Source organism: Musca autumnalis, unplaced genomic scaffold, assembly GCF_047663935.1.
Source record: "Musca autumnalis isolate F117 unplaced genomic scaffold, ASM4766393v1 scaffold_2, whole genome shotgun sequence".
Lineage (NCBI taxonomy): Eukaryota > Metazoa > Arthropoda > Insecta > Diptera > Muscidae > Musca > Musca autumnalis.
In genome coordinates this window covers 27,278,534-27,290,724 of record NW_027411755.1, presented here as the reverse complement: position 1 = coordinate 27,290,724, position 12,191 = coordinate 27,278,534, and the positions used below count along the sequence as shown (strand labels likewise).

The following is a 12,191-nucleotide window of genomic DNA, read 5'->3' as shown; positions in this document are numbered from 1 at the left end:
AACATATGCAATTATGCAAGTGAAATAGATTTCCCCCCAATTAACTAATTTCAATTTTCGGCGTTACCTTTTTTTTCAAAAATAACCACTTCTTACATTTCCACATTTTCTTGGGAAAATTACCAAAGTAAAACATAATTTCCTTGTTATTGTTTTCTATTCAAATGAGTTTTTCGTTGTTTTTTGTTAGTTTTTTTTCTTCTCAGTGAAGACAACAAAATTGTTACTTGTTAACTGCATATTTGCCGATGTTCAGGAAGTGGCACAACAACAATAAAGAGAGCATATTTTTGTGCTCGTTACTGCTTTGCATGAAGAATTTGGAATGAATATTCCTCCACCTTGCCGCCTTGTCTATAATTACTTTTAATCACGGTTTTAACAAAATAGTTGCAGTAAGCATTTTTTAATTAGATTTTGTGTGCAATCTACATAACGTGATCAGACACGCCTACTACTATTTATAATTTGGAGTTGTGAGATATAGGGGTTTTGTGAAATATTTTTAGGTGTTTTGAAATGAAAACTGTAGGTGTTTTGGCAGGTATTTAAAGAAAAAAATAACCTTGAATGTAAAAAAAAACACTTAAAATCGTGCTAATTAAAATTTTAGTAATTAGACTATGGAATTTGGACAATGATTTGCTTGTACTTTTTGCTATAATTATGTCCTCTATAATTATGCCAAATTAACCGTAATTATGGAGGAAAAAAGTTGTTGATTTTTCCTTGTTTTTTTGTTCGCACTTTTAACAACAAGTAGAGTAATGTCAATCTCCGAATGGTTGCATTGCCAAGTGCTGGATAGGAGTTGTATGCCTTGACTGCCATCTATCTTTGATATGTGCGAATCACAAAGATGTATAACATAACAAGATGGGACATAGACATTGCTACTATACATCGGCAGATGTCGCTGGTGGTCCAACATAATGTGATGTTACAATATTGTGACATGGAATTATGTTATATTTAACATAGTTCACATTGGTGTACGCTTTTGTTTCTGTTAATTGTCTGTTATACATAAACGCACTTTATGCTTGAATATTTAAATTGAACTCCATTGTGAATGATGTCCAATCTTTACCAATTTATGTCTTTGCGAATCAGCAGTTGGAAGCTGATCTCAAAGACATACAATGGTAAAGATTGGACATCATGCACAATGGAGTTAAATTTTAATATTCAAGCATATAGGACGTTTATGTATAACAGACAATTAACAGAACACAACAGAAACAAAAGCGTACACCAATGTGAACTATGTTAAATATAACATAATTCCATGTCACAATATTGTAACATCACATTATGTTAGACCACCAACGCCATCTGCCGATGTGTAGTAGCAATGGAAATTTCCCATCTTATTGTATTATATATCTTTGCTGATCTAGAGGATTCCATCTACCTTTGCATATAGGAAATACCTATATGTGTCCAATAAACGGTTATTGTCTGCGCTTGATTAGTTTGAGTCTAAGAGTTGTTGATTTCACAAGCAGAGGGCGTCTTAATTTTTTATTTTATTGATTTTTCTATATTTTTTATTTATTTAATAATAATTTAAAAATAATATTCTTAATAAGAACTCAAAGACCTTTTAAAGAAAATCACAAAATTTTAACGTTTTTAAATACTTTATTATTAAGTCAATAAACATTTCCCCTTAGAAGGAATCCTCTTCTCAATTGCTGTACAACGTATTTTGTAAAAAAGGACAATTTCTTGAACTGTTTAAAGGCATCCTCCTTCTCCAGAAGATCTTTCTACTCGACTGCTTAAAAATAAACACTTGAAGCTGACAATCTTGCAAACAAATGCTAGACTAGATAATTGAGAACACTGTTATGTTTGTAACAAAGAACTTAAAGTTGTTACTTTGCAATGTTAAATTACTAACATAATGTTGTAAACATATTACTATATTTTGTCATTATATTAATTAGTTTAATTTCCTTGTTTTCTTTGCAGGTATGTATTTGTCCTGTCTACTAAATTATATTTATCTAAAGAGGTTACAGTAAGTTAATGATTTATAAATATATTTATATAAAATAACTAATTGATGAGTGACTGACTGTAAGTAATCATGAATTATCGGGAAAAAAAGAACTTAGCGTAGGCTCTGAATATTTTTCAAGATTACTTCTATTGGTGACTGGAGATAAATCTAAAATTATGGAAATTCCTTATCGGACGGCTAGAAATTTTAAAAGCCTTTTTTATATTAAACAGCGCCAACTATATTTCATATTGGGCAACATCAAAGATATATAATGGGATAAATGTCCCATTGCTACTATACATCAGCAGATGGCGCTAGTGGTCTAAAATAATGTGATGTTACAATATTGTGACATGTAATTATGTTATATTTAACATAGTTCACATTGGTGTACGCTTTTGTTTCTGTTGTGTTCTGTTAATTGTCTGTTATACATAAACGCCCTCTATGCTTGAATATTAAATTTTAACTCCATTGTGCATGATGTCCAATCTTTACCATTGTATGTCTTTGGCAACATTGAGTGCGCAATGGGTGAATTGTCTGAAAAAGAGGAGCATAATTTTAGGCATACAAAAATTCACGCTTAATACTCTGATGGTGTATGAAGAAATGTTCTTTAAAAAAATCCACGTTTAAATTTCTTAAAAAAAACCTTTTAAAAAATCCACGCTTAAATTACTTGAAAAAAAAATCTTTAAAAAATCCACGCTTAAATTACTTGAAAAAAAAATCTTTAAAAAATCCACGCTTAAATTACTTGAAAAAAAAATCTTTAAAAAATCCACGCTTAAATTACTTGAAAAAAAAATCTTTAAAAAATCCACGCTTAAATTACTTGAAAAAAAAAATCTTTAAAAAATCCACGCTTAAATTACTTGAAAAAAAATCTTTAAAAAAATCCACGCTTAAATTTCTTAAAAAAAAATCTTTAAAAAAATCCACGCTTAAATTTCTTGAAAAAAAATCTTTAAAAAAATCCATGCTTAAATTTCTTTAAAAAATCCACGCTTAAATTTCTTGAAAAAAAATCTTTAAAAAATCCACGCTTAAATTTCTTGAAAAAAAATCATTAAAAAATCCACCCTTAAATTTCTTGAAAAAAAACTTTAAAAAAATCCATGCTTAAATTTCTTGAAAAAAATCTTTAAAAAATCCAAGCTTAAATTTCTTGAAAAAAATCTTTAAAAAATCCACGCTTACATTTCTTGAAAAAAATCTTTAAAAAAACCTACGCTAAGATTTCTTGAAAAAAATCTTTAAAAAAATCCACGTTTAAATTTCTTGAAAAAAATCTTTAAAAAAATCCACGTTTAAATTTATTGAAAAAAATCTTTAAAAAAATCCACGCTAAAATTTCTTGAAAAAAAATCTTTAAAAAATCCACGCTAAAATTTCTTGAAAAAAAAATCTATAAAAAAATCCACGCTTAAATTTCTTGAAAAAAAATCTTTAAAAAAATCCACGCTTAAATTTCTTGAAAAAAAAAGTCTTTCAAACAATCCACGCTTAAATTTCTTGAAAAAAATCTTTAAAAAATCCACGCTTAAATTTCTTAAAAAAATCTTTAAAAAAATCCACGCTTAAATTTCTTGAAAAAAAATCTTTAAAAAATCCACACTTAAATTTCTTGAAAAAATCTTTAAAAAAATCCAAGCTTAAATTTCTTGAAAAAAAAATCTTTAAAAAAATCCAAGCTTAAATTTCTTGAAAAAAAAAAATCTTTAAAAAATCCACACTTAAATTTCTTGATAAAAATATAAATAAAAATTCACGCTTAAATTTCTTGAAAAAAATCTTTAAACAATCCACGCTTAAATTTCTAGAAAAAAAATCATTTTTGAAAAAATCCACGCTTAAATTATATTCTTTAAAAAAATCCTCCCCTAATTTTCCTAAAATAATTTTTTAAAAATAATTGTTCTACCAACGTGTATTTTTTAAAGAACATTTTTCCACCAACGTGGTTTTTTTAAAGAATAATTTTCCACCAACGTGGACTTTTTAAAGAATATTTTTTCAACCACATGGATTTTTTTTAATATTTTTCTCGAAGCATGGATTTTTAAAAGAATAATTTTTTCAACAACATGGATTTTTTTAAAAATATTTTTATCATAAACATGGATTTTTTAAAGAATATTAATATAATATTGAAAAAGGAAAGCCGAAGATTCAAACCCACACAAACACTATTATGTGACAAGATTCGGTGTTGGTAGCAGGTCATCAGACATATCGGCTGTGGATTTCATAAAAATATTTTTATCAAAACATGGATTTTTTTAAAGATTTTTTTTTTAAAAGTGTATTTTTGAAAACAATATTTTTTCAACCCCATAAATTTAAAAAATGTACAACGTGGAATTTTTAAAAGATATCTTTTTCAACAATGTGCATTTAAAAAAAAATTCAACAACGTAGACTTAAAAAAAATTACGATATGGATTTTTTAAAAGATGTCCATATTTTACAAAATGATTTTTCAACAACGAGGATATTTTGAAAAATATTTTTTTCAACAACTTGGATTTTTTGAAATAAATGTTTTTTCACAACATGAATTTTTGTTAAAAATATTTGTATTAAAAACATGGATTTTTTAAAGAATATTTATTCAACAACCTGGGTTTTTTTAAAAAATATTTTTATCAAAAACATGTTTTTTTTAAAGAATATTTTTTTCAACCACACAATTTCTGGAAAACATGGATTTTTTTAAAAACAATTTTATGGAAAACATGGTTTTTTTAAATATTTTATCAAAAACATGGATTTTTTAAAAAATATTTTTTCCATCAACGTGAATTTTTTATTTCTCCTTAGAGTCGAGCTTAATGACAGATGAATTTTTGCAAGTGAAAAAGAAAAACCGAAGATTCGAACCCACACAACTACTTAATATGAGAAGTTTCGCTGACATATCGGATGTGGATTTTTTAAAGATATTTTTATCAAAAACATGGATTTTTTAAAATGTGTTTTTTTTTCAAAAAAGTGGATAGATTAAAAAAAAATTACAACGTGGAATTTTTAAAAAGATATCCTTTCAACAATGTGGATTTTTTAAAAAAATACTTTTTCTACAACGAGGATGTTTAAAAAAATATTTTCTGAAATATATTTTTTTAACAACAGGGATTTTTTGAAAAATATTTTTTCAACAATGTGGATTTTTTAAACATATTTTTTTAACAACGTGGATTTTTTGTAAAATACTTTTGTCAACAATTCGATTTAAAAAAAATTTACTACGTGGAATTTTTAAAAAGATATTTTTTTCAACAATGTGTATTTTTTAAAAAAATACTTTTTCAACAACGTGTATATTTTGAAAAATATGTTTTTCAGCAACGTGGATTTTTTGAAAAATATTTTTTTCCAAAAATTTTTTTAAATATATTTTTTTAACTACAAAAATACTTTTTTCTACAACTTGGATTTTTTAAAAAATATGTCTTCAGCAACGTGGATTTTTTGAAAAATGTTTTTTCAACAACGTGGATTTTTTAAAAAAATATTTTTTTCAACAACTTGGATTTTTAAAAGACTATTTTTTCAACAATGTGGATTTTTTAAACATATTTTTTTAACATCGTGGATTTTTTGTAAAATACTTTTGTCAACAATTCGATTTAAAAAAAATTTACTACGTGGAATTTTTTAAAAGATATCTTTTTCAACAATGTGGATTTTTTAAAAAATATTTTTTTCCAAAAATTTTTTAAAATTATTTTTTTAAATACAAAAATATTTTTTTCAACTACTTGGATTTTTTAAAAAATATGTTTTTCAGCAACGTGGATTTTCTAAAAATATGTTTTTCAGCAACGTGGATTTTTTGAAAGATGTTTTTTCAACAACGTGGATTTTTTTAAAAAATATTTTTTTCAACAACGTGTTGGTGAATTTTTTGAAAAATATTTTTTCAACAATGTGGACTTTTTGAAAAATATTTTTGTCAACAATGTGGACTTTTTAAAAAATATTTTTTGAACGTGGATTTTTTAAAAAATATTTTTTCAACGTGGATTTTTTAAAAAATATTTTTTCAACGTGGATTTTTTGAAAAATACTTTTTTCAACAACATGGATTTTTTTAAAAAATTCTTTTTTCAACAACGTGGTTTTTTTGAAAAATATTTTTTTCAACAATGTGGATTTTTTAAAAAATGGCTTTTTTCATCAATGTGAATGTTTTGAAAAATACTTTTTTCAACAAATTGGATTTTTAAAAAAATAATTTTTTTCAACGTGGATTTTTTAAAAAATTCCTTCTTATAGCGCTCCACAGTGGGTTAAGTGCCATTGTCATCAACATTAATAATTTCCCTTTTTGTGTTGATAAATCAGAAACAAAATTACAACAAAAACAATACTTAATCAACCATATCTATTAGTCATAAAGTTATAAAATTTGAACAAAAATACAACAACAACAACAATGCCGTTAAACAAACTCAAGTCACCACAGCTGTGGCAAAAACCCACCAAAATGAGAAGCAAAAAAAGAAATCAGCAATGCTGCTCATTTGTAAACAATCAAGTGCAATATACACTCAAATAATTTTTTTGTTGAAAAATTCAGAGGAATGATTAATTTCTTTTTCGAGGGGGGTATTAGTTATGAAGGTCTAACTTGCTATATTTACAATGAGAAAATTGGGCAAATGTGAATGTAGGGCGAAAAAGTGAAAAAGATCCTTATAAGCATATTATACTTGGTCTTTCCGGAGTTTATAGGCTCTTATAGAAGGATTTCAATATACATTCTTAGGCCAAATTACATGGTAAATTTTGTAAATATTCGTAAAGGGACATGGAAATGATTAGAGTGAAATAGAATAGAAACATTTTCGACTTTATTGACTTTTAGTTTGCCTTACGGAATTTTCTTAGCTACAGGAAATAGGTTCCAATTAAAACATTTTCTTGTATTAATTTTGAATACTTTCACAAGTCTACCCAAATTCTCTGTGGCGTTATTGAGAGCAAGAAATTAATATTGAATTTTAATTGAGAACACCATTGACAATAAATAGTAATAATTTATAAATAAAACAATATGCCATGTGCTTGAACGATTTTTTATCTCTGTTTACATTTGATTTTGTGTTATTGTTGTTTTTGGTGATTGTGATTTTATTGTCATTGTTTTTTCGGAATTCGGAAGTAATCGACTAGGGGATACTTTACATGTTTATAGGTTTGTGGGTTTTTAAAAAATCCACGTTGATGGAAAAAATATTTTTTAAAAAATCCAAGTTGATGGAAAAAATATTTTTTAAAAAATCCACGTTGATGGAAAAAATATTTTTTTTTTTAAAAAATCCACGTTGATGGAAAAAATATTTTTTTTTTTAAAAAAATCCACGTTGATGAAAAAATATTCTTTAAAAAATCCACGTTTATTGGTGGGCCATGGAAAAAATATATTTTTTTAAATACACGTTGATGGAAAAAATATTTTTTAAAAAAACCACGTTGATGGAAAAAATATTTTTTAAAAAATCCACGTTGATGGAAAAAATATTTTTTTTTTAAAAATCCACGTTGATGAAAAAATATTCTTTAAAAAATCCACGTTGATGGAAAAAATATTTTTTTAAAAAATTCACGTTGATGGAAAAAATATTTTTTAAAAAATCCAAGTTGATGGAAAAAATATTTTTTAAAAAATCCAAGTTGATGGAAAAAATATTTTTTAAAAAAAACCAAGTTGATGGAAAAAATATTTTTTAAAAAATCCACGTTGATGGAAAAAATATTTTTTAAAAAATCAACGTTGTTGAAAAACCTCTTCTTTAAAAAATCAACGTTGTTGAAAAAACTCTTCTTTAAAAAATCCACGTTGTTGAAAAAACTATTCTTTAAAAATCCACGTTGTTGAAAAAACTATTGTTTAAAAAATCCACGTCGTTAAAAAAAATATTCTTAAAAAAATCCACGTTGTTGAAAAAAATATTCTTTAAAAAATTCACGTTGTTGAAAAAAATATTCTTTAAAAAATCCACGTTGATGGAAAAAATATTCTTTAAAAAATCCACGATGATGGAAAAATTAATTTTTGAAAAATCCACGTTGATGGAAAAAATAATCTTTAAAAAATCCACGTTGATAGAAAATAATCTTTAGAAAATCCACGATGATGGACAAATTAATCTTTAAAAACGCCATGTTAATGGAAAAAATCCACGTTTTTGAAAAAAATATTTGTTTAAAAAATCCACGATTTTGAAAAAAAATATTTGTTTAAAAAATCCACGTGGTTGGAAAAAATATTCTTTAAAAAATCCACGTTGATGCAAAAAATATTCTTTAAAAAATCCACGTTGATGCAAAAAATGTTTTTTAAAAAATTCCCGTTGATGAAAAAATATTGTTTAAAAATCCAGGTTGTTGGTAAAAATATTCTTTAAAAAATCCACGATGTTGGTAAAAATATTCTTTAAAAAATCCACGATGTTGGTAAAAATATTCTTTAAAAAATCCACGTTGTTGGAAAAAAATATTCTTTAAAAAATCCAGGTTCATGAAAAATGCTCTTTAAAAAGTCCACGTTTGTTGGGACCATGAAAAATATTCTTTAACAATTTTTTTTTTCTTGTCGCTAGTAGGGTGCCTTGATAACCTCAATGCATGCCATAACGGAAACAAGAAATTGATATGACTCTGGTGGTAGGCTGTTCTTGCTGTTGTACTGTTTTTTTTTTTTTGCAAAACAATATTTTTTTTTGTTTGGCATTCCGATAGGGAAGAGGGGAAGTTCTTCGACAAATAAAAACATTTGTTTATTTTTTTTTTTCTTCCTCTGAGTTAAAAAGCACTCAGTTTTTGGTAATGATGACGACGATATTGCTGTTGTTTTAACACGACTCAATAGTACCTAAATTCACCTCAAACAACAATGTGATGTGGTGGCGCGATCGACTGTGGCATTCCCATAATTAGTTATATTTTTAAATATTTTTTTTTTTTTGCATAAGTGCAATATTGTTATTCTTGTTATTTTTTTCGTTTTTATGACAACAAGAAATATTCAATAACTTTGTATTTGAAATCGACTCATCTTTAAATTCTAATTCAAAACAACGAACGAAAGAGACACCACGTCGACGAAAATATTTTGAAATTTAACGGATAACCGGTAGAATTGTAACACTAATTGCGGGGCGTATAGTGTTTTATGGGGTGTTTAATAACAGAAAAAAGTATCGAAAAGAGAAGAACAAGACATAAATTTAAATCACAATGTTTCATTTATTGATTTAGTTTCGCCCATTCCTTCGTACCACCCACCGAATATTTTAAGTTATTTCTTCGTTCCGTTTCAAACGACTCTGAGTCACAAAATTTTTATTTTGATTTGTGATTAAAAAAAAAAACAGTGAAACATTTTTAAATTTCAATTTCAACGACTAGCTACGAAAATATTTTTTGAAAGCTAGAAAAGAGTGCAATACCTTTTGATTTCATTCAAATATTCTGAGGATTTGCCAACGACAACTTTAAACGACCCTGTTTTAATTTCGAAAATCAACACAGTTTGGTAAGTTCAAGTTGAAGGTTAAGTTTCAATATTTTTTGTTTGTAAGTGATAAGAGTACAACGCTGTTGTAAGTGTGGCATAATGTCCAATGACCTTGGAAGAAGAAGAAGTTTGATGATAAAAAGAATTTTTGAAGTAGTTACTATGGATTTTTAAAGAATATTTTTTCATGGTCCAAACAAACGTGGATTCTTTTAGAGAATATTTCTTTCAAGACCCAACAAACGTGGATTTTTTAAAGAATATTTTTTTCAAGACCTAACAAACGTGGATTTTTTTAAAGAATTTTTTCTTTAAGACCCAACAAGCGTGGATTTTTTAAAGAATATTTTTTTCAAGCACCCAACAAAGAGTAGGTTTTTTAAAAAATATTTTTTCAAGCTCCCAACAAAGAGGATATTTTTAAAGGATATTTTTCAAGCACCCAACAAATCGTAGATTTTTTTAAAGAATATTTTTTCAAACACCCAAAAGCGTAGATTTTAACGAATATTTTTTCATGGTGCAAACATACGTGGATTTTTTTAAAGAATATTTTTTCATCGACCCGACAATCGTCGATTTTTAAAGAATATTTTTCATACACCCAAAGAAACGCGGATTTTTAAAGATTTTTTTTTTCAAGACCCAACAAACTTGAAATTTTTAAAGAATATTTTTTCATCGACCCAACAAACGTGGATTTTTAAAGAATATTTTTATCATGGAACAAACAAGCGTATATTTTTTAAAGAACATTTTTTTCATGGTCCAAACAAACGTGGATTTTTATACCCTCAGCCTTTAGGCTAAAGAGGGTATTTACACTTTGATACGACCAAAAATGTGCCTCATCGAAATAATGGTTTTAGACCCCAAGTATGTTTGTACGATATCCGATTCAGACAATTTTGAGTAGATCTAGCAATGTCCGTCCGTCTGTCTGTCTGTCCGTCTGTCTGTCTGTCTGTCTGGCTGGCTGGTGCGCACGATAACTCTCGAACGGATCAATCGATTCGGTTCAAATTTTGGGTATCGAAATATTTTGTCCAGATTCGATTTAAGTTCGAAGATGGGCCATATAGGTCCACTCCTTCAGGTACCTCCTCCACAAATGTTCAAATCTCTCGCAAAATTTGTGCGCACGATAAGTCTAGTAGGGAATAACCGATTTGGTCCATACTTTGCACATCGTGTAATTTCTACTAAACTTAGATGAGGTTCCAATATGGACTCAATCGGTCCACTCCTTCGGGTACCTCCCACACAAAATTTCGGAAAAGTTCAGTTTAGGACCTGGTCTCGAATCACTTTGATTTTTGTTTACGCAAGGTGTATTCGCTGTCCTCTATACGACGCTGTAAGTTTCATTAGGGGCAAGTCCATACTTCCTGAGAAAATAGCCTGAAAGTTACAAAAAACCCTATAACACCGTATGTAGAGGTTGGAGCGCAAGATAACTCTCGAACGGATCTGCCTATTCGGTCCAAAATTTGGCTTTCGTAAAATTTTGCCCAAACTTAGTTCAAGTTCAAAGATGGATTATATCGGTCCACTCCTTCGGGTACCTCCCCCACAAAAGTTCGAAAATGTTCGGAAAATTTGTGAGTACGATAACTCTTGAAGGAAGTAACCGTTTTGTTCCATACTTTGCACATTATGAAATTTCTACCAGACTTAGATGAGGTTACAATATGGCGTCATTCGGTAAACTCCTTCGAGTACCTCCCACACAAAATTTCGGAAAAGTTCAGTTTAGGACCTGCTCTCGAATCGCCTTGGTTTTTGTTGTAACATCTTGTATTCACTGTCCCCTATACGAAGGTACAAGTTTCCTCAGGGGCAAGTCCATACTTCCTGAAAAATAGCCCGAAGGGTGTAAAAACCCCCTATTGCACCCCCATTGTCTATGTCGGTCCATTCCTTTAAGTACCTTTTCCGCAAAATTTTTGAACTTTAATCCTAATCAAAATTGTTGTGGGTTCATACGACCAAAATTTTGAAACCCCCTAAATACATAAGTTTTTTGTGCAAAAAGTGTTTCAATTTGCACAGGCTGAGGGTATATTTCTGTCGGCAAAGCCGACTGATACTTTTTTACTTGTTAAAGAATTTTTTTCATCTGAGAATATTTTTAATGGCCCGCAGAATATTTTCCTGGACTCATAGATTATTTTAAAATATTTTTCTTGGCTCAGAGAATATTTAAGAATACTTAACCGAGATCCATAAAATATTTAGGAAGGTTTTTCTGGACACAACGAATATTTATACCCTCAGCCTTTAGGCTAAAGAGGGTATTTACACTTTGATACGACCAAAAATGTGCCTCATCGAAATAATGGTTTTAGACCCCAAGTATGTTTGTACGATATCCGTTTCAGACAATTTTGAGTAGATCTAGAAATGTCCGTCCGTCTGTCTGTCTGTCTGTCCGTCTGTCCGTCTGTCTGTCTGTCTGGCTGGCTGGTGCGCACGATAACTCTCGAACGGATCAACCGATTCGGTTCAAATTTTGGGTATCGAAATATTTTGTCCAGATTCGATTTAAGTTCGAAGATGGGCCATAAAGGTCCACTCCTTCAGGTACCTCCCCCACAAATGTTCAAAAATTGTCGCACAATTTGTGCGCACGATAACTCTTGTAGGGAA

General features: G+C 28.3%; 1 protein-coding gene across 10 annotated transcripts in view; it reads left to right on the top strand.

Moving 5' to 3' along the window:
* Positions 1–12,191, top strand: part of LOC141393821 (uncharacterized) — a 501,342-nt gene that overhangs the window by 123,094 nt on the left and 366,057 nt on the right. Inside the window, exon 1 of one of the 10 annotated variants that reach the window (XM_073967336.1) lies at positions 8,893–9,560. The exons of the other annotated variants lie outside the window; for them this stretch is intronic. The gene's annotated coding sequence lies outside the window, so the exon portion shown is untranslated. Of the gene's footprint in view, positions 1–8,892; positions 9,561–12,191 lie in introns of those variants that run through there. 10 annotated transcript variants of the gene reach the window in all.